The sequence below is a fragment of the Bufo gargarizans genome, chromosome 5 (assembly GCF_014858855.1).
Source record: "Bufo gargarizans isolate SCDJY-AF-19 chromosome 5, ASM1485885v1, whole genome shotgun sequence".
NCBI classification, from domain to species: domain Eukaryota; kingdom Metazoa; phylum Chordata; class Amphibia; order Anura; family Bufonidae; genus Bufo; species Bufo gargarizans.
The window spans coordinates 404,629,454-404,652,856 of NC_058084.1; positions in this window are offsets into that span (position 1 = coordinate 404,629,454).

Below are 23,403 nucleotides of genomic sequence, written 5' to 3' on the forward strand. Positions count from 1 at the left end.
TCTGTCCGAGACCAAGCTATGTGGCCTTCGTCACGGAGAGAGTGTTCTGCTGAGATCTATTGCTCTGAGTTTAGAAGGTGGGCTACAGATACTGAGTGGAATGATCCGGCTCTCCGTAGTCAGTTTTGTCAGAGATTATCAGGCTGAAGGAGGCAGAGGCTGAAGGACGCTTTGGCCTTTCATGAGAATCCTGAGTCCCTGGAAGCCGCTATGGATTTTGCAGTACGCATTGATAGATGTCTGAGAGAGAGATCTAGGGGCCCCCACTCTCAGGACGTACTATCACATAATGTATCATCTTCCTCTGACACTTTGGGTGAAGATACTCCTGGATTTATGTATGGGGACGAACCCATGCAGTTAGGGCGAACTACTCCTGGATCCACTTTTAAGCATTCTGGTCATAGGAAGGGAGTGTGTTTTTTCTGTGGACAGAAAGGACATTTTATCGATGTATGTCCATGCATTCAGCCTCAAAAAGAAAAAAAGGGATGTTTAATTTCCATCTGACTCTTGGAGTGGTGTCAGGAGAGTCAGAAAATGTGCATTTGTCTTTGCCTGGTAGTACTCGATTACTCCTGACTGCTGAGGTTGCGCTAGAGTCCAAGACTGTGGAGATTGAGGTGTTTATCGACAGTGGGGCAGGGGTGAACCCGATTGATGCTTAGTTTGTCCGTATGCACAGGTTGTCTCAAAGTACATTTCGAGAAAAACATTTCCATTTTTGCCATTGATTCTGCACCTCTAACTCAGATGGTGCATGATATCCGATTAAGAGTGACTGACTTTCATCTGGAATTCATCTTGTGTTTTGTGTTGGAGGTCTCCCTGCTCCATTGGTTCTGGGTTTACCGTGGTTAAGCAGGTACAATCCAACCATCGATTGGCAAGCTAGACAGATTCTGAATTGGCGTGATTATTGTGTTGACAATTGTCTGAATACATATTTTTCTGCTTTAACCACTAAAACATTACCCTCTTTTATTTCTGATTTTGCCAATGTATTTTCTGAAAGTGGATGCCAGGATTTACCTCCACATCGGAAATATGATTGTCCTATCAACCTTATTCCCGGAGCTAAGTTGCCTAAATCTAGGTTGTATAGCCTTTGTGGACCTGAAAAAATGATCATGAGAGAGTATATTACTGAGAGTTTTGTTAAAGGACACATATGACCTTTCAAATCTCCAGTAGAGATTTTTCTTTGCTAATAAAAAGAACGGAACTCTTAGGCCATGTCTGAATTTCCGTGAGCTCAATCGGATTACTGTCTGTGATCCTTACCCCCTTCGTTTGATTCCTGATTTGTTTAACCAGATTGTTGATGCCTTGGTGTTCTCTAAGTTGGACTTAAGGGAGGCATATAATCTGGTCAGGATCAAGGAAGGGGATGAATGGAAGACAGTTTTTAATACTCCAGAGGGTCACTTTGATAACCTGGTTATGCCCTTTGGGTTGACCAATGCTCCTGTGGTTTTCCAGCATTTTGTGAATGCCATTTTTTATCACCTGGTGGGGAGGTTTGTTGTGTATTTTGATGACATACTAATTTATTCTCCAGACTTGGAGACTCATCAGGATCACGTTAGACAGGTGTTACAGATCCGAAGACATAATAAATTGTACGCAAAATTAGAGAAGTGTGTTTTTGCTGTACACAAGGTGTAATTCTTGGGCTTCCTGCTGTCATCTTCAGGTTTTTTAATTGATCCTGAGAAATTCCGTGCTGTATTGGACTGAGATCAACCTGAAAATCTGAAGGTTCTTATGTGGTTTTTTGGGTTCACCAACTACTGTATTACAGAAAATGTATTCAAAACTATTCAGCAGTGGTGAAACTCTTAACTGACATGACTAAGAGACTGATGTCTCAGAGGTCTGATTTGGCGTTGCGAGCCTTTTCTGCGGTTAAGGAGTGCTTCTCTTCTGCCTCTATATTGGTGCAGCAGGATGTATCATAACTTTTCATTGTGGAAGTGGATACGTCCGATGTGGGGGTAGGAGCAGTTTTATCGCAAAGCCTGTCACCTGGTAAATGGTGCCCATGTGCATTTTTCTCAGAAAAACTTTCTGCCACAGACAGAAATTACGATGTGGGTAACAGAGAGTTGCTGGCCATTAAGTCAGCTTTTGAGGAGTGGCATCATTTGTTCGAAGGGGCGATTCATCCGATCACGGTGTTCACAGATCACAAAAATCTGGTTTACCTGGAGTTGGCTAAACGACTGAACCCGAGGTAGGCCAGATGATCTATGTTTTTCACTAGATTCAATTTCATTGTCACTTATCGTCCTGGGGGTTAAGAACATCAAGGCCGATTGTAACGGTCGCGTACACACACACACAGGGGGGAGGGAAGTGACCACTGCGCTCCACCCTTACCCCTGGCCCTGCCTACTTGCCTCGTGAGTCCTAATGACAGGGGACAACTGGACGGCAATCACCAACCTTGAACTAAGATTTATGGAACACATTATGAATGTGGAATGACTCGGGCAGCTCCAACCTAAATGATACAGGGTTAATCACCTCCGTGATCTTATATGGTCCAATAAAACGAGGAGCAAACTTTTTAGAATCTACCTTAAAGGGCTTCTGTCACCCCACTAAAGTCATTTTTTTTTTTGGGCTAGTTACATTCCTTATAGTGCGATATATATGAGACTATAATGGTGTTACTTACTTTCATTCAGCCGTTTCTTATAAAAACAAAGTTTTATAATATGCAAATCAGGTCTCTACCAGCAAGTAGGGCGTCTACTTGCTGGTAGCCGCCGCAAAAAACCGCCCCCTCGTCGTGTTGATTGACAGGGCCAGCCGCGATCTCCTCCTCCGGCCGGCCCTGTCAGCATTTTAAAAATTGCGCGCCTCTGTTCATTCGGCGCAGGCGCTCTGAGATGAGGAGGCTCGTCTCCTCAGAACTCCCTCAGTGCGCCTGCGCCGATGACATCACCGAAAGAGAAGACGTCATCGGCGCAGGCGCACTGAGGGAGTTCTGAGGAGACGAGCCTCCTCATCTCAGAGCGACTGCGCCGAATGAAGAGAGGCGCGCGATTTTTAAAATGCTGACAGGGCCGGCCGGAGGAGGAGATCGCGGCTGGCCCTGTCAATCAACACGACGAGGGGACGATTTTTTGCGGCGGCTACCAGCAAGTAGACGCCCTACTTGCTGGTAGAGACCTGATTTGCATATTATAAAACTTCGTTTTTATAAGAAACGGCTGAATGAAAGTAAGTAACACCATTATATTCTCATATATCGCACTATAAGGAATGTAACTAGCCCCAAAAAAAAAAATATGACTTTAGTGGGGTGACAGAAGCCCTTTAAGAGAGAGATTCTTGGAGGACAACCATACCTTATCCCCAATCTGGAAATTCACCCTCCTTGAACGTCTCCTATCGGCCTTGAGTTTCTGAGAACTTTGAGCCTTTTCTAAGTTCGATTGAACCTTGGCCCAAACTGTGCACAGTTCAGAGGAGACCCTATCCGCCTCAGGGTTAGAGGAGGAGGCTGATGACCCAGAATGAAAACGGGGATGGAAACCATGGTTACAAAAGAAAGGTGAAACCCCAGCAGAAGAATTGACACGGTTATTCAAAGCAAATTCAGCCAATGGAAGAAATTTCACCCATAATTGCTGGTCATCAGCCACATACAACCTCAAGAATTGTTCCACAGACTGATTAAGGCATTCTGTCTGCCCATTACTCTCAGGGTGGTAGGCAGAAGAAAAAGACAATGAAATTTGACATTTTTTACAGAAGGCCCTCCAGAATTTGGACACAAACTGCACACCCCTGTCAGAAACAATATTTTCTGGGATACCATGCAATCGAACAATTTCTTTAAAAAAAATTGACGCCAGGGTTTTGGCATTCGGAAGTTTAGCCAGGGGAATGAAATGGACCATCTTGCTAAACCTATCGACCACTACCCAAACTACAGTCTTACCCTCAACCGGCGGTAGGTCAGTTATAAAGTCCATCGAGATATGGGACCAGGGTCTACTGGGAATGGGTAGGGGTCGTAGGTTACCAGCAGGGCGAGTCCTAGGTGTCTTGGACCGGGCACAAACCTCACAGGCTGACACATAGGACTTTACATCCCTAGCTAGAGTGGGCCACCAATAAGATCTAGAAACCAGATCCTTAGTGCCCTCAACACCCGGATGTCCACAAAAGGCAGAATCGTGACACTCACCCAACAGCTGGAGACAAAATTGTACGGGAACAAACAACTTATCTGTTGGGGTGGATACCGGTGCCAGATGTTGTTCAGACCTAAGGCGAGCCGAGATATCCTGGGTTACAGCTGCTATGAAGATTTTTGCTGGTAGGATGGATTCAGGTGGTACCTCAGTAGGTTGAAAAGCATGGAAGCTCCGAGATAATGCGTCCGCCTTCACATTTTTACTTCCCGGCCTGAACGTAATGGAAAAATCTAAATGAGTAAAAAACAGAGCCCATCTGGCTTGACGGGGATTCAACCTCTTAACAGACTCGAGAAACATAAGGTTTTTATGGTCAGTGACAACAGTTACACAATGCCTTGCCCCTCCAGAAAATGCCTCCACTCCTCAAATGCCCATTTAATGGCCAGCAGCTCCCTATTCCCTATGTCATAGTTTCTCTCCGTGGGAGAGAATTTCCTGGAGAAGAAGGCACATGGTCTCAGGTTAGTGAGGCTAGCAGGACCTTGTGAAAGGACTGCTCCTGCGCCGTCCTTGTACGCATCCACCTCCACAATAAAAGGTCTCTCCTGATCAGGCTGGATCAGAATGGGAGCGCTACTGAATGCCTTTTTTATTTTTCAAATGAAGAAATGGCTTCAATAGACCAATTCTCCAAATCCGCCCCTTTCTTAGTAAGGTCGGTCAACGGTTTAGCAATTACAGAAAAATTCCTAATAAATTTACGATAATAATTGGCGAAACCTAAGAATCGTTGTAACACCTTTAAGGATGAAGGTTTTACCCATTCCTTAATTGCTAGTACCTTACCAGGATCCATCTTGAAGGCGTGAGGAGTCAGAACATGCCCTAGAAACAGAATCTCCTGTATACCAAAGACACATTTCTCTTGCTTAGCGTATAGCTGATTCTCCCTCAACACCTCTAATACTTGTTTAACATGAGACACATGGGACATGGGTTAATCTGTAACGGTCGCGTACACACACACACAGGGGGGAGGGAAGTGACCACTGCGCTCCACCCTTACCCCTGGCCCTGCCTACTTGCCTCGCGAGTCCTAATGACAGGGGACAACTGGACGGCAATCCCTAGCTTGAACTAAGTGCAGGGATGACAGACAAACAACAGAACGTGAACGGACCGAGTCAATACCAGGAAAGCTACAAAGTACAAATGGAGCAAGCAGAGAATAGGCAGGAGAAGCCGGGGTCATAAATACCAGGAGAGTCATGAAGTACCAAAGGAGTAAGCAGAGGATCGTCAGGAGGAGGCCGGGGTCAGAATACCAGGAGAGCAGCAAAGTACACAAGGAGCAGGCAGAGGATCGTCAGGAAACAGCAGGAGGTAAGTATGCCAGGATATACAAAATCACAGGTAGAACCTAAATTAACAGGCAACCTGTGGCCAGCAGGCTGCCTGTATTTATAGTGGGGAGTGAGGGCCATGTAACGTGGCCAGCGTCACATGACCGACAGACCAACCAGTCGAGCACCGAGTGGTCAGCTTGGCGATCAAGGCAGACTTAGGAGCAGGGAACCTTCCAGCTAGCAAAGCCGCCCTGGGAATGAGGTCAAGTACAGATCCTCGCTCCCAAAGGTAAGCAGCAGGTCTACGGCTAATGGGAGACTGAGTGCACCTTCGGAACCCCGTTACACAGATGCCTTGTCACGCCGTTTTCCTGGAGGTGGTGATTTTGAAAATCCGAGGATACTGTCGGAAGGTGATATCCGCTCTTTACCCTGACCTAGAGGTGACGGTGTTAGAGACTCAGGAGACGCACCGGAGTCTTGCCCCCCTAGGAAATTGTTTGTTCCATCAGAATTGCATCATAAGGTGTATGAGGGACATCGCTATAAGGTTCTTACGGGACACCCTGGGAATAGATCCACTGCCGACCTCATTTCTCGTAGATTCTGGTGGCTGGGGTTGCGTAAGTGTGTTGAAGACTATGTGTCGGCCTGAAGTATCTGTGCACGCGCAAAGGTGACACATACTCAACCTTATGGATCTCTACTTCCGTTGCCCATCCTATCCAGACCATGGACTCACTTGTCTATGGATTTTATTACTGATCTGCCTAATTCGTTTGGAAAGACAGTTATTTTGGTGGTAGTTGATAGTTTTAGTAAAATGATGCATTTTATAGCATTGCCTGGCCTACCTAACACTAAAACATTTGCGCAAGTGTTTGTTGACAACATTGTAAAACATCATGGCATTCCCCCTGACGTGGTCTCCGATCGTGGAACTCAGTTTGCGTCCAGATTTAAGATGGTGTTCTTTACTCGGCTGGAGGTGCAACTGTCTTTTTCTTCTGCTTTTCATCCTCATACAAATGGACAGACAGAGCGCACTAATCAGAAACTGGAGACTTACTTAAGATGTTTTGTCTCTGAGAACCAAGAGGAATGGTCCTCGTTTTTGTCTTTGGCAGAGATTGCAATAAACAATGGTAGACAGAAGTCCATTGGTAAGTCGCAGTTTTTTAGGGCATATGGGTTTCACCAGCAATTTCAAAGCTTCATTGAAGATAAGTGTTTCCTTTCCCTTTTGTATTTTGTTTATATATATATGTGTGTGTTGCCTTTCCCTGTTTGTCAATAAGCCTGAGGGAGACTCCTGTTCATCCTTCCCTTTGGAGGAACAGGTAGACTCAGTCCTGACATTAGTTCCAGGGTTCTATAGGGGGAGATAGGATTCTAGGTATCCAGTGTTTTAACTTGCCTACCTTTGGGGCCTGTTTATACTAGTAGTCTGTCAGGACGAGAGTGGGGTTTTCTCTAGGAGGTGTCCATTTTCCTTCCCTAGCTTCCAGGCATTATTCCGTATCCCCTTTTCCTCCTATGCTCGGTGTGGTGTTTTCCTCCCACACACGAGTGTGACAGTCATAGAGGCACGTCTAGCAGTCAACTATCCAAGAGCTACATTACCTAAAAATAGTCTCTGAGAACCTTTTTTATAGAGAAATGTGGAAGCAATTTTACTCCCTCTTGTGGCAAGTTCCATTGTCTAATCAGACCACAGCTGAGACATAACTGCATGCTGAGTTTTGCGGCAATTAGATATTTCTATCAGTATGCACTATTTTTATAGTATGCACTATACCAGTTTTTTTCTCAATGAGTGTATCTTAGGTTAGGATACAGACTACACAGTACTGATGGAAAACCTGAGAAAACAGTAATGGGGTCATTTATTAACTGTTTCGCTACCAGCATAGGCAAAAATGGCGCTCGCTGTCACGTGCAGCGGGCGTCATGGCCTGCGGGTCTCGGCTGTTTCAAACAAAGACCCACAAATAATGCCAATCGAGGTAATTAAAGTCTTTGGATGCCATGATCAAGTGAGATCACGGCATCTAAAGGGTGATGCGCTTCCGGGCTTCTTACCGACATCCTCTGCGGTCAGTGAGGATGCCGGTAATTGATTTCAATACACTCAGCCTCGCTGAAGAGGCTGAGGGTATCAAAGCTGCAATTCTTATTTTGGCCACCAAGCGGAAGATCAACATAAGAAAGAGAAACTGTCAGTAATAAATGGATTTAAAAAGATCCATGATTGTTCAGAATTTAAAAAAAAAAATGGATTTTTATGATTAAATACAAGATTCTAAAATCAATTAAAAATATATAAAAAATTAAAAAATACCCACCTTTCCGTATAATAAAAAAATAAATACATAAATAACAAAAAATCAGTCACGGGGCCAAAACTGACCAAATAACTCAAGTATGAACTGAGCCCTGTAAGTCAATGTTAGTGTCAAGAAGAAGCACACTCCTTTTACACTGTCTACAAAACCTGTTCTATTAAACGCTTATACAAGTAGATCACCAGACAGAGTGGAGATGGGTGTCAGCAGTAAGTTTGTGTTGACGTCACTGATTATTTTGCCCTTCCTCTGATCCGTCAGAACAATAACCCCAAAAAAACGGATCCTGTCTGTTGAGCATCCGCCTTTAGAATATAAAACTGCACTGCTGAACGGCAAATATATTTTTATTTTGCTACTAATACATGACAAATAGTGCTGTAATTTTAGCACGTCACCACACAACAGCTAATAAGCCCTTTTCCCCACTAATACAAGCCAAAAAATGCTTTAGAACATATTACTGCACCGCACAAGAGCAAATAAGACATAGAAATATTTCCTTGTAATAAACCCTGTTAATGGCTGGAACACCCCAATAACGGTTTGCTGGAATTGTAGATCTGTATAATGGCAAGATGTAATAGGATTGTTCCTATTATCCAGGCTGTAACCTCACCTAATGAACCCTGTTCAACATAAATGCTGTAGAATGATTCCTCCCTATCCTTACCCTACACCTTGAATAATCTTTCCCTACACTTGTAAATCATTTTTTTAGCACAATGAAGTTTTTTCTAGCACTGTCCCTAGCGCCTGCTGACGTCTCTCCCTGCAATAAGTACACTGGAAAATAGCAGAATCCAGGATGGCTGAGGTTATTTATAGGGCTGTGACATCACAGGGCTTGCTGTCGATTGGCTGCATGCATGGCATTATGGGTGATCCTGCCTTCCCAAAGTTCCTTGCTCCATGTCTTCACACGTGCAGCAGCCATTTTAAATGTGATTCATTACCACAAAGCATGAGGAAATTCGGATTCGGTGCAAATCTAATTTTTCCTGAAATTTAGATTGAATTCCACTTTGTCAGCTTCGATTCCCTCATCTCTATATGCCATAATTAATGGTGACATTGGAAAGTACAACTTGTCCTGCAAAAATAAGCCCTTATACAGCTATGTGAATGAAAATATAAAAAAGTCAATATAGGGAATAAAAATGAAAACGCAAAAACAAAAAACCTAAGGGTTAAGACTTGCGGTTTATACGCTGGTCTTAATAAGCCAATGCGCTGGCGGTGGATATGCCTAGGTTATGTACTCTAAAACAGGCATTGAAAATGATGAATAAGAAGAGCCTGCTGGCCTGTCCCTTTTCCCGCCCATGCCACTCCCACTTTTTTAGATCTGGCTTGAGCAGGGAAAAATCTCAGATTGCGACGCAAATAACATGATCCTAAATTACCCCCTAAAAGTGCATAGATTGCTACAAAACTATTCCACTTTTCCTGTTTTGCATTATTTCTCAGTGAGGTGAGGTCATTTTTGGAGGGGTACCTTGATACGGTGTGCAGCCCCATAATTGATAAATGTTAGCATTATAATAGAGTTGTTGCCTTTTACTGTAATACACTAAATTATCGTATTACAATGTCATCTTTGGAAGGTACAGGTAGTAAGTTCACAGCCTTGAAAATAATATAAATTAAACCTCTGAAAAATCCATAAATTAGTTAAGTCTCCTTTATTCAGTTTTTTACAGCAGATCAGATTGGTGGTAAACTTTTTCACTCACAGAATTTTACTTGTTTCCCAGGTGAACAATATTGGAGGTGCCAAACAATATATATAGGCTAAGACAATTGTTTCTAGCACAGAGGGTAAATTGGTGTTACAGTGTCTGGTTCTAACCAAACCTTTATATGTATTCTGCCCCAAACTGGTAGATGTAGGTCACCATGGCAATACCAATTGATGAAATAATATGTAATTTATGAAAAAATATACATTTTTAATAAGCATTTAGCCTTGAAAGGGCCAAGAGAGTACATACTGTATTAGACTTCTGGGGTCTCTCACTGCTTTCTCATTACTTTAAACTCCACGTTGTCTTCTATGAAGTATGTATAATATACAGAAGTTTATGATATATTAACTTTACATCTTAATCTGTCGCTACAAATTTAGACTGTAGAATAAATGAACCAGCGTCAAACATTATCAATAAATTTGAGTCATTTAATCTCTGATTTACCTTGTTTTTATGTTTTTCTTTTTTATCATTTTTTCCTCTCTCTTTCTGTGAAATAGTACTATATTCAAGACAACACTTCCAATTCCAGATTGCTTTTGCGTTCCCATATATTTTGTATTATGTACTTGTCTGTAAATCCTCATATTTTTTTGTTTAACTATAACATGGATCTATCAGGCTACTACAGTTTTCTGAAGTGAAAAAGATGCATTTTTTGAACAAGGCACCGAGAGGAATAGAACAAATATGTCAGCTGTGAAGTCATTCAGTGTTCTGCCAGAGGCATCAACCGCTGTAGAAGGCGTAATTCACTGTTGCATTAAACTATCATTAAACCACCTGGTACCCAGAATTTGTCCTTAGATCACCCATCTGAATAGCATGAGAACACATATAACATTCTTCTTGAGATTTCAGATAAAAAGCAAAACTGGTTTCAATTGTTTAAACTTTTAATAGGCCCAGTAGCAGAATGTCAAGCCATCAAGCCAAAAGGGCATGCTTCTGACTTTTTTTTTTTACTTTTTTTTATTTTTTTTGCTTACCTGGTCATTTGTTATTTTCAATAACTTGCATAGTTACATACATAGTTACATAGTTGATACAGTTGAAAAAAGACATAAGTCCATCAAGTTCAACCAATGGATAGGTGGGGATGTGAATCCCAGAAGGAAGTGAGACTCAGATTTCTACACAATTTCATAAGCATTAATGTTGTTTACTTTTAAGAAATCATCTAAACTTTTTTTTAAACTGTCCTTTGTTCCTGCTGTGACCACGTCCTGAGGAACTCTATTCCATAGATTCACAGTTCTTACAGTAAAGAAGCTTTGACGTTTCTGGAGACTGAACTTTATCTTCTCCAGTCGGAGGCAGTGCCCCCTTGTCTTTTGAGGGCATTTTATATGGAAAAGTTTTTCACCGTATTTTTTTGTTTATCCCATTTATTTATTTGAATAGATTAATTATGTCCCCCCTTTAACGTCTCTTCTGAAGACTAAATAAATTCAATTATTTTAATCTTTCTTCATAACTAAGACCCTCAATGTCCCTTATCAGTTTAGTCGCTCTCCTCTGTACTTTTTCCTGCTGCAAAGTGTCCTTTCTATGGACTGGTGACCAAAACTGAACTGCATATTCCAGATGAGGCCGCACCAACGCTTTGTAAAGTGGTATTATTACATCCTTGCCCTGCGAGTCCATGCCCCGTTTACTGCATGACAATATCCTGGTGGCCTTAGAAGCAGCTGATTGACATTGTTTGCTGTTATTTGATCTACCATCTACAAGGACACCCAAATCCTTCTCTATAAGTGACTCTACCAGTTACTGTCACGACCATGGTCATGGTCGTTACTCCTGTAACCGCATGCAGTTGCCTGCGGTCTAGGTCTGGTTGTCAATCACAAATGAGGGCTGTAGTATGTTGCCTCACCTGTGGTTGCCGCTGGCAACATTATTTATGTGGCAGCATAGCAGCCTGAGCTGTTGCGAGGCAGCTTGCTATGTTGTGCATGCGGTTGCACTTGGCAATGTGTGTTTATATGTGTGCACTTTCCTTGTCTGGTGTGCACGGGGTTTATTGTGTGTGTATTCCACTTTAAGTTGCTGTCTTCCCTTTCCTGGTGTTGGAAGGGTTAACTTCCTTCCTAGTGTGTGTGCACTGGGTGTGTCTGAGTATGGGTGTGGCTACTTGGGCCTATATAGCTTCTGCTATGATTCAGAAGTCTGAGGGGTACTTCAGCTATGTAAGCTGGAGTCATCCTCCTTCTTATTTTCCATCTGCCAGTGAGGGCCACCCTTGTGGTCATAGATGTTTATATGTTCAGTTGATGTTGTATTCCTTTTGTTATTTAATGCAGCTATGGATCTGGGTTCCTGTGTGTGTATGTGTGTTGGCTGTGTCCATTTAAGTATGGTGTGGACATCAGTGTGTCAGCACAGGGATCCAGTTAGCAAGGCTGTGGCAGGTAGGTGGAACTAGTGCAGTTCACCTGCCATATCCATAGGTCTGTTTTTGTACTACTTTTCCTTGCAGCTTGGGCAGTGAGACTGCTGTTCCTCCATGCCTAGGAGGAACAGGTCGTCTTACCCTGCTCCTAGTTCAGGGCCACCCTGAGGGCTAGCAGGGACTATTAGGTTCCGGTTTATGAGCCCTGCCACCATCAGGGTTGGCTCATATGGTTAGGAGTCAGGGTCAGGTTAGGGACGCGATAGGAGGTGACCTGCTCCCAAATTCTGTCGTCCTGGCCGAGCAGCCAATAACATCTTCTGGCATTGCACGGCTGAGGGTTTTCCCCATCCTCAGCCGTGACAGTTACATCACCTAGGACATATGAAGCACAGAGATTATCACTACCAAAATGCATAACTTTACATTTATCCACATTGAACCTCATTTGAAGAGTTGATGCCCAATCACTCACAGTGTTCAAGTCAGCTTGTAGTTTATGGACATCTTCCATAGACTGTACAGTACTACATAGCTTGGTGTCATCTGCAAAAATAGAAATGGTGCTATTAATCCTATCCTCAATATCATTAACAAATAAATTAAATAGAGGGCCCAGCACTGAACCTTGGGGTACACCACTTATAACCCAGGACTATTCTGAATAGGAATAATTGATCAGAACTCTCTGGACACTGTCCATCAACCAGTTTTTAATCCAATTACAAACTATATTTTCCAAGCCTATAAACCTTACTTTACTGTATCAAAAACCTTAGTAAAATCCAGAAACACTACATCCACAGCTGCCTCTCTGTCGAGGCTACTACTCACCTACTCATGAAAACAAATCAGGTTAGTCTGACATCTTCTGTCCTTAGTAAACATATGTTGTTTATCACTTTTAATATAATTTACAGTCACATACTCCTATATATAGTAAGGAAAGACCGGAACTCACTGTAGCATTAAGAAAATCTTTATTGTCACATATAATCCATGACGCGTTGCGACTCACATCTGGAGCCTTCCTCAGACGTATAGGATATGGTACAAACAGAAATAAGCACACAGCATTTATATAGCCCGCCAAGGCGGAAATGACATCACATTACCATGGTGACAATGTCAACAAAACAATTAAACAATTAAGGTAACAGGTGAAGAAAATTAAGAAAGGATCCCAGCCGCAATCAAGAAGCGTGAGTCCTATTGGATTCACACTTTGCAAACATTGGAACCCAAGGGCTTGAACCGCGAGTATGACCTCCACAGTTTCTTGTGAATCTCCAGCACCCATGATATATAATCGCCATTATATTTGTTGTATAACCCTCTTGCATATAATAACATGTACCATTTTTGCAAACTAATGTATTAAATAATTTGTTTTCTCTTTACTTTTAGAAAACTTGAAGACATCCCAGCGGCATCATTATTTTGAAACTCTAATTAACCCTATCACTGCTACTATAAGAAAACTTAACATTTGAATTGTCAATTGATTGCGGCTGGGATCCTTTCTTCATTTTCTTCACCTGTTACCTTAATTGTTTAATTGTTTTGTTGACATTGTCACCATGGTAATGTGATGTCATTTCCGCCTTGGCGGGCTATTTAAATGCTGTGTGCTTATTTCTGTTTGTACCATATCCTATACGTCTGAGGAAGGCTCCAGATGTGAGTCGCAACGCGTCACGGATTATATGTGACAATAAAGATTTTCTTCATGCTACAGTGAGTGCCGGTCTTTCCTTACTATATTAATGAGATTGTGATCTCGGACGCGAGCACCACGCCATTTGTTACAGAGTGCCGGCTGATCATTACTTTCATCATATACTCCTATATATATAGTCCCTTAAGAGTCCTTCATACATGTTTCCCACAACAGAAGTTAATTTAACTGGTCTATAGAGTTGAGCGAACACCTGGATGTTCGGGTTCGAGAAGTTCGGCCGAACATCCCGGAAATGTTCGGGTTCGGGATCCGAACCCGATCCGAACTTCGTCCCGAACCCGAACCCCATTGAAGTCAATGGGGACCCGAACTTTTCGGCACTAAAACGGCTGTAAAACAGCCCAGGAAAGGGCTAGAGGGCTGCAAAAGGCAGCAACATGTAGGTAAATCCCCTGCAAACAAATGTGGATAGGGAAATTAATTAAAATAAAAATTAAATAAATAAAAATTAACCAAAATCAATTGGAGAGAGGTTCCATAGCAGAGAATCTGGCTTCCCGTCACCCACCACTGGAACAGTCCATTCTCAGATATTTAGGCCCCGGCACCCAGGCAGAGGAGAGAGGTCCCGTAACAGACAATCTGGCTTCATGTCAGCAGAGAATCAGTCTTCATGTCATAGCAGAGAATCAGGCTTCACGTCACCCACCACTGTAAGAGTCCATTTTCATAAATTTAGGCCCAGCACCCAGGCAGAGGAGAGAGGTCCCGTAACAGAGGATCTGGCTTCATGTCAGCAGAGAATCAGTCTGCATGTCATAGCAGAGAATCAGGCTTCACGTCAGCCACCACTGCAACAGTCCATTGTCATAAATTTAGGCCCAGCACCCAGGCAGAGGAGAGAGGTCCCGTAACAGAGGATCTGGCTTCATGTCAGCAGAGAATCAGTCTGCATGTCATAGCAGAGAATCAGGCTTCACGTCAGCCACCACTGCAACAGTCCATTGTCATAAATTTAGGCCCAGCACCCAGGCAGAGGAGAGAGGTCCCGTAACAGACAATCTGGCTTCATGTCAGCAGAGAATTAGTCTGCATGTCATAGCAGAGAATGAGGCTTCACGTCAGCCACCACTGCAACAGTCCATTGGCATATATTTAGGCCTAGCACACAGGCAGAGCAGAGAGGTCCCGTAACAGACGATCTGGCTTCATGTCAGCAGAGAATCAGTCTGCATGTCATAGCAGAGAATGAGGCTTCACGTCACCGACCACTGCAACAGTCCATTGGCATATATTTAGGCCTAGCACACAGGCAGAGCAGAGAGGTCCCGTAACAGACAATCTGGCTTCATGTCAGCAGAGAATCAGTCTGCATGTCATAGCAGAGAATGAGGCTTCACGTCACCCACCACTGCAACAGTCCATTGGCATATATTTAGGCCTAGCACACAGGCAGAGCAGAGAGGTCCCGTAACAGACGATCTGGCTTCATGTCAGCAGAGAATCAGTCTGCATGTCATAGCAGAGAATGAGGCTTCACGTCACCCACCACTGCAACAGTCCATTGGCATATATTTAGGCCCAGCACCCAGGCAGAGGAGAGAGGTCCCGTAACAGACAATCTGGCTTCATGTCAGCAGAGAATTAGTCTGCATGTCATAGCAGAGAATCAGGCTTCATGTCAGCCACCACTGCAACAGTCCATTGGCATATATTTAGGCCTAGCACACAGGCAGAGGAGAGGTTCATTCAACTTTGGGTAGCCTCGCAATATAATGGTAAAATGAAAATAAAAATAGGATTGAATGAGGAAGTGCCCTGGAGTCCAATAATATATGGTTATGGGGAGGTAGTTAATGTCTAATCTGGACAAGGGACGGACAGGTCCTGTGGGATCCATGCCTGGTTCATTTTTATGAACGTCAGCTTGTCCACATTGGCTGTAGACAGGCGGCTGCGTTTGTCTGTAATGACGCCCCCTGCCGTGCTGAATACACGTTCAGACAAAACGCTGGCTGCCGGGCAGGCCAGCACCTCCAAGGCATAAAAGGCTAGCTCTGGCCACGTGGACAATTTAGAGACCCAGAAGTTGAATGGGGCCGAACCATCAGTCAGTACGTGGAGGGGTGTGCACACGTACTGTTCCACCATGTTAGTGAAATGTTGCCTCCTGCTAACACGTTGCGTATCAGGTGGTGGTGCAGTTAGCTGTGGCGTGTTGACAAAAGTTTTCCACATCTCTGCCATGCTAACCCTGCCCTCAGAGGAGCTGGCCGTGACACAGCTGCCTTGGCGACCTCTTGCTCCTCCTCTTCCTTGGCCTTGGGCTTCCACTTGTTCCCCTGTGACATTTGGGAATGCTCTCAGTAGCGCGTCTACCAACGTGCGCTTGTACTCGCGCATCTTCCTATCACGCTCCAGTGCAGGAAGTAAGGTGGGCACATTGTCTTTGTAGCGTGGATCCAGCAGGGTGGCAACCCAGTAGTCCGCACAGGTTAAAATGTGGGCAACTCTGCTGTCGTTGCGCAGGCACTGCAGCATGTAGTCGCTCATGTGTGCCAGGCTGCCCAGGGGTAAGGACAAGCTGTCCTCTGTGGGAGGCGTATCGTCATCGTCCTGCCTTTCCCCCCAGCCACGCACCAGTGATGGACCCGAGCTGCGTTGGGTGCCACCCCGCTGTGACCATGCTTCATCCTCATCCTCCTCCACCTCCTCCTCATCCTCGTCCTCCTCGTCCTCCAGTAGTGGGCCCTGGCTGGCCACATTTGTACCTGGCCTCTGCTGTTGCCAAAAACCTCCCTCTGAGTCACTTCGAAGAGACTGGCCTGAAAGTGCTAAAAATGACCCCTCTTCCTCCTCCTCCTCCTCCTCCTCCTGGGCCACCTCCTCTTCCATCATCGCCCTAAGTGTTTTCTCAAGGAGACATAGAAGTGGTATTGTAACGCTGATAACGGTGTCATCGCCACTGGCCATGTTGGTGGAGTACTCGAAACAGCGCAACAGGGCACACAGGTCTCGCATGGAGGCCCAGTCATTGGTGGTGAAGTGGTGCTGTTCTGTAGTGCGACTGACCCGTGCGTGCTGCAGCTGAAACTCCACTATGGCCTGCTGCTGCTCGCACAGTCTGTCCAGCATGTGCAAGGTGGAGTTCCACCTGGTGGGCACGTCGCATATGAGGCGGTGAGCGGGAAGGCCGAAGTTACGCTGTAGCGCAGACAGGCGAGCAGCAGCAGGATGTGAACGCCGGAAGCCCGAACAGACGGCCCGCACTTTATGCAGCAGCTCTGACATGTCGGGGTAGTTGTGAATGAACTTCTGCACCACCAAATTCAGCACATGCGCCAAGCAAGGGATGTGCGTCAAATTGGCTAGTCCCAGAGCTGCAACGAGATTTCGCCCATTATCACACACCACCAGGCCGGGCTTGAGGCTCACCGGCAGCAACCACTCGTCGGTCTGTTGTTCAATACCCCGCCACAACTCCTGTGCGGTGTGGGGCCTGTCCCCCAAACATATGAGTTTCAGAATGGCCTGCTGACGTTTACCCCGGGCTGTGCTGAAGTTGGTGGTGAAGGTGTGTGGCTGACTGGATGAGCAGGTGGAAGAAGAGGAGGAGGAAGCCGAGAAGGAGGAGGTGGCAACAGGAGGCAAAGAATGTTGCCCTGCCATCCTTGGCGGCGGAAGGACGTGCGCCAAACAGCTCTCCGCCTGGGGCCCAGCTGCCACTACATTTACCCAGTGTGCAGTTAGGGAGATATAGCGTCCCTGGCCGTGCTTACTGGTCCACGTATCTGTGGTTAGGTGGACCTTGCTACAGATGGCGTTGCGCAGTGCACACTTGATTTTATCGGATACTTGGTTGTGCAGGGAAGGCACGGCTCTCTTGGAGAAGTAGTGCCGGCTGGGAACAACATACTGTGGGACAGCAAGCGACATGAGCTGTTTGAAGCTGTCTGTGTCCACCAGCCTAAATGACAGCATTTCATAGGCCAGTAGTTTAGAAATGCTGGCATTCAGGGCCAGGGATCGAGGGTGGCTAGGTGGGAATTTACGCTTTCTATCAAATGTTTGTGAGATGGAGAGCTGAACGCTGGCGTGTGACATGGTTGAGACGCTTGGTGACGGAGGTGGTGGTGGTGGTGTTGGTGGTACATCCCCTGTTTGCTGGGCGGCAGGTGCCAACGTTCCTCCAGAGGCGGAGGAAGAGGCCGAGGCGGCAGCAGCAGAATAGGCCGAGGCGGCAGCAGCAGAAGAGGTAGCAGGGGGAGCCTGAGTGACTTCCTTGGTTTTAAGGTGTTTACTCCACTGCAGTTCATGCTTTGCATGCAGGTGCCTGGTCATGCAGGTTGTGCTCAGGTTCAGAACGTTAATGCCTCGCTTCAGGCTCTGATGGCACAGCGTGCAAACCACTCGGGTCTTGTCGTCAGCACATTGTTTGAAGAAGTGCCATGCCAGGGAACTCCTTGAAGCTGCCTTTGGGGTGCTCGGTCCCAGATGGCGGCGGTCAGTAGCAGGCGGAGTCTCTTGGCGGCGGGTGTTCTGCTTTTGCCCACTGCTCCCTCTTTTGCTACGCTGTTGGCTCGGTCTCACCACTGCCTCTTCCTCCGAACTGTGAAAGTCAGTGGCACGACCTTCATTCCATGTGGGGTCTAGGACCTCATCGTCCCCTGCATCGTCTTCCACCCAGTCTTGATCCCTGACCTCCTGTTCAGTCTGCACACTGCAGAAAGACGCAGCAGTTGGCACCTGTGTTTCGTCATCATCAGAGACATGCTGAGGTGGTATTCCCATGTCCTCATCATCAGGAAACATAAGTGGTTGTGCGTCAGTGCATTCTATGTCTTTCACCGCTGGGGAAGGGCTAGGTGGATGCCCTTGGGAAACCCTGCCAGCGGAGTCTTCAAACAGCATAAGAGACTGCTGCATAACTTGAGGCTGAGACAGTTTCCCTGGTATGCATGGGGGTGATGTGACAGACTGATGGGGTTGGTTTTCAGGCGCCATCTGTGCGCTTTCTGCAGAAGACTGGGTGGGAGATAATGTGAACGTGCTGGATCCACTGTCGGCCACCCAATTGACTAATGCCTGTACCTGCTCAGGCCTTACCATCCTTAGAACGGCATTGGGCCCCACCATATATCGCTGTAAATTCTGGCGGCTACTGGGACCTGAGGTAGTTGGTACACTAGGACGTGTGGATGTGGCAGAACGGCCACGTCCTCTCCCAGCACCAGAGGGTCCACTAACACCACCACGACCATGTCCACGTCCGCGTCCCTTACTAGATGTTTTTCTCATTGTTATGGTTCACCACAACAACAAATATATTATTTGGCCCAATGTATTGTATTCAAATTCAGCGGGATATAAATTTGAGGCCTAGTATTTAGGCGCTGGGTGACCGGTATGGATTTAGTGACAGAATTAGACTTGGAAATGCACAGAAGCGTGTGTGTGTGAAGTTATTCTGAATGACCCAATGTGCACCTTGAATATTATATACCCTTTTAGGGATAGATTTCAAATAGCTCTGATATAGCAGAAACCACTAAATTATGAAATTGTTAAATTGGGAATTGTATTTAAACCCAGAACAAAAAATGTGCTTTGACGGACACTAAATAACTTTCCCAGCCACAACAGGACAGCGTTAACGAGAGATTTAGCAGGATATAAATTTGAGGCCTAGTATTTAGGCGCTGGGTGACAGGTATGGGTTTAGTGACAGAATTAGACTTAGAAATACACAGTAGCGGGTGTGTGTGAAGTTATTCTGAATGACCCAATGTGCACCTTGAATATTATATACCCTTTTAGGGATAGATTTCAAATAGCTCTGATATAGCAGAAACCACTAAATTATGAAATTGCTAAATTGGGAATTGTATTTCAACCCAGAACAAAAAATGTGCTTTGACGGACACTAAATAACTTTCCCAGCCACAACAGGACAGCGGTAACGAGAGATTTAGCAGGATATAAATTTGAGGCCTAGTATTTAGGCGCTGGGTGACAGGTATGGGTTTAGTGACAGAATTAGACTTGGAAATACACAGTAGCGGGTGTGTGTGAAGTTATTCTGAATGACCCAATGTGCACCTTGAATATTATATACCCTTTTAGGGATAGATTTCAAATAGCTCTGATATAGCAGAAACCACTAAATTATGAAATTGTTAAATTGGGAATTGTATTTAAACCCAGAACAAAAAATGTGCTTTGACGGACACTAAATAACTTTCCCAGCCACAACAGGACAGCGTTAACGAGAGATTTAGCAGGATATAAATTTGAGGCCTAGTATTTAGGCGCTGGGTGACAGGTATGGGTTTAGTGACAGAATTAGACTTAGAAATACACAGTAGCGGGTGTGTGTGAAGTTATTCTGAATGACCCAATGTGCACCTTGAATATTATATACCCTTTTAGGGATAGATTTCAAATAGCTCTGATATAGCAGAAACCACTAAATTATGAAATTGCTAAATTGGGAATTGTATTTCAACCCAGAACAAAAAATGTGCTTTGACGGACACTAAATAACTTTCCCAGCCACAACAGGACAGCGGTAACGAGAGATTTAGCAGGATATAAATTTGAGGCCTAGTATTTAGGCGCTGGGTGACAGGTATGGGTTTAGTGACAGAATTAGACTTGGAAATACACAGTAGCGGGTGTGTGTGAAGTTATTCTGAATGACCCAATGTGCACCTTGAATATTATATACCCTTTTAGGGATAGATTTCAAATAGCTCTGATATAGCAGGAACCACTAAATTATGAAATTGCTAAATTGGGAATTGTATTTCAACCCAGAACAAAAAATGTGCTTTGACGGACACTAAATAACTTTCCCAGCCACAACAGGACAGCGGTAACGAGAGATTTAGCAGGATATAAATTTGAGGCCTAGTATTTAGGCGCTGGGTGACAGGTATGGGTTTAGTGACAGAATTAGACTTGGAAATACACAGTAGCGGGTGTGTGTGAAGTTATTCTGAATGACCCAATGTGCACCTTGAATATTATATACCCTTTTAGGGATAGATTTCAAATAGCTCTGATATAGCAGGAACCACTAAATTATGAAATTGCTAAATTGGGAATTGTACTTCAACCCAGAACAAAAAATGTGCTTTGACGGACACTAAATAACTTTCCCAGCCACAACAGGACAGCGGTAACGAGAGATTTAGCGGGATATAAATTTGAGGCCTAGTATTTAGGCGCTGGGTGACCGGTATGGATTTAGTGACAGAATTAGACTGGGATATGGCCAAAAAATAACCACACTATTGCTGGTTAAATGCACTTGGTGACGGGCGCAGCTTGCCCCTGATTTAGTATATGGCCAAAAAATGAACAGACTATTGCTGGTTAAATGCACTTGGTGTCACAGCTTGACGCACCACACTACTGAGGGTTAAATGCACTTGGTGACGGGCGCAGCTTGCCCCTGATGTAGTATATGGCCAAAAAATGAACAGACTATTGCTGGTTAAATGCACTTGGTGTGACAGCTTCACCCTGATGTAGGCTTTAGCTAAAAAACAACCACACCATTGAGGGTTAAATGCACTTGGTGACAGGCGCAGCTTGCCCCTGATTTAGTATATGGCCAAAAAAATGAACAGACTATTGCTGGTTAAATGCACTTGGTGTGACAGCTTCACCCTGATGTAGGCTTTAGCCAAAAAACAACCACACCATGGTTAAATGCACTTGGTCGCAGCTTGGATGCACTTGGTCGCAGCACCGCACAAGACACAAAATGGCCGCCGATCACCCCAGAAAAAAGTGACTGACAAACGGTCTGGGCAGCCTAAAAACAGTGAGTGAGCATTTGAATTTCAGCAGCTCAATGATGCACAGCTGCAGATCGATCGATTAATCAAGTGAAGTCCTTTGGAGGAGTTAATCTGCCTAATCTCGCCCTACTGTCGCATCCGCAACCTCTCCCTACGCTAATCAGAGCAGAGTGACGGGCGGCGCTATGTGACTCCAGCTTAAATAGAGGCTGGATCACATGGTGCTCTGGCCAATCACAGCCATGCCAATAGTAGGCATGGCTGTGACGGCCTCTTGGGGCAAGTAGTATGACGCTTGTTGATTGGCTGGTTTGCAGCCTTTCAAAAAGCGCCAAGAAAGCGTCACAAAAGCGCCAAGAAAGCGACGAACACCGAACCCGAACCCGGACTTTTACGAAAATGTCCGGGTTCGGGTCCGTGTCACGGACACCCCAAAATTCGGTACGAACCCGAACTATACAGTTCGAGTTCGCTCATCCCTACTGGTCTATAATTAGAGATGGCCTTACAGTTCCCCCGGCAAATCAGGTGGGACAGGACAGCCAATTCAGATGTTTCAGCACATAGACACACCCCCACCCTATCAAAGAACCCAATCTAGCAGCCATTTTACATTCTGTGATTTGCCATTGTAGGAAGAGGTTGCTTTGTTGAGCAGGGACAGGCTGTTAGGGACACCAAACGCTAGCAAATAGGGCCACGAAAGTCCTTTTAAGGACTGGTATAGGTGTGCGATCGATAGGTGTGATATACTGAGGGGTGTGATATACTTATAATATACTTTCTAACATAGAAAGTATATTATAGTGCATTTCTATTGTACAGTTGTATGTGGTTATGCTGCGATACCGCAGCTATATAGAGGGACAAAAGCTATTGGAAGAATTAATTGCAACGGGTGTGATATATTGTACTTGTTGCCACAAAAAAAACTGATTTATTGGAGGCCTCAATCAATATTTGGTGGAAATAGGTATATAAAACCCTTTCATCAGTATTTTGTGGAAGCAGGTATATCGGAGGCCTCAATCAGTATTTTGTGAAAGCAGGCATATCAAACCGTTTAATCAGCATTTTGTGCAAACAGGTATATCGCAGCACTCATTTAGTATTTTGTAGAAGCAGGTATATTAAACCCCTTAATCATTATTTTGCGGAAGCAGGTATATCACAGGCCTCAATTAATATTTGGTGGAAACAGGTATATCAAACCCCTTAATTGGTATTTTTTGGAAGCAGGTATATTGGAGGCCTCAATCAATATTTGGTAAAAACAGCTATATCGAACCCCTTAATCAGCATTTTGTGGAAGTAGATATATCGCAGCTCTCAATTAGTATTTTGTTTAAGCTGGTATTACACACCCCTCAAATTTATTTTCTGCTATAACAGTTATATTACACCACCCTGTTTATTTGGTGCAACAGGTACATCGCAGCCCTTAATCAGTATTTTGTGGAAGATGGTATATCAAACCCCTTAATCAATATTTTGCGGAAGCAGGTAAATCGCAGGCCTCAATCAATATTTGTTGGAAACGGGTAAATCAAACTAGTTAATCGGTATTTTGTGGATGCAGGTATATCGGAGGCCTCAATATTTAATCGAAACATGTATATCAAACCCCTAATTATTATTTTGCGGAAGTAGGTATATCGCAGCCCCCAATCAGTATTTTGTGGAAGCAGGTATATCACAGCTCTCAATCAATATTTGGTGGAAGCAGGTATATCACTCCCCTTAATCAGTATTTTGTTGAAGCAGGTATATCGCAGGCCTCAATCAATATTTGGTGAAAACAGGTATATCGAACCCCTTAATCAGTATTTTGTGAAAGTAGGTATATTGTAGCCCTCAATTAGTATTTTGTAGAAACAGGTATATCAAACCCCTCAATCAATATTTTGTGGTAGCAGGTAT